This window comes from Solanum dulcamara (genome assembly GCF_947179165.1).
Source record: "Solanum dulcamara chromosome 11 unlocalized genomic scaffold, daSolDulc1.2 SUPER_11_unloc_28, whole genome shotgun sequence".
Taxonomy (NCBI): Eukaryota; Viridiplantae; Streptophyta; class Magnoliopsida; order Solanales; family Solanaceae; genus Solanum; species Solanum dulcamara.
Window position 1 is genome coordinate 47,501 of NW_026605035.1, and position 235 is coordinate 47,735.

The window sequence follows — 235 nt, forward strand, 5'->3', positions numbered from 1 at the left end:
ACGCCCGAAAGCGCCGCCTTTCCACACCGATTGCCTGCGGACCTCCGCGGGGGAACGCCGCCCACCGGCGCGCCAGGACCGCCCGGCGGGCCGGCGCCGACGTGTTTTTGTAGGCGCTCGACGGCGTCGCACGGACGAGCCATGCATGCCATCGTGCGCCCACAAAAACACGTCGGCGCCGACGTGCCCACTGGACGGCCGTGTCGGCCGGCTGCAGTCGCCCCATTGTTCCTCC